This window comes from Populus alba, chromosome 18 (assembly GCF_005239225.2).
Source record: "Populus alba chromosome 18, ASM523922v2, whole genome shotgun sequence".
In the NCBI taxonomy this organism is placed as follows: domain Eukaryota; kingdom Viridiplantae; phylum Streptophyta; class Magnoliopsida; order Malpighiales; family Salicaceae; genus Populus; species Populus alba.
Window position 1 is genome coordinate 957,135 of NC_133301.1, and position 285 is coordinate 957,419.

The following is a 285-nucleotide window of genomic DNA, read 5'->3' on the forward strand; positions in this document are numbered from 1 at the left end:
AGAGAAATGGAAATAAAAAGATAGGAAAGTGAACTTACAAAGCCAAAAACCTCCATTTTAAATGAAAGATCAATCACTGTATATTTGGAGCGATATTCTGGCATTAAGAGCCTAATGTATGGAATTTCATCGAATGCAGCAGCAATACCACCATTTCCACTTCCTTTGGAGAAGAGTTTCGTGGCATTCTTCTGGAGAATCATACGCCAAGATCTTTGGACTTGTCGAACCCCAAGCCTAACAAGATTCCTAGAACAAAAGAACCCTTCTGGTAGCCCACGTACT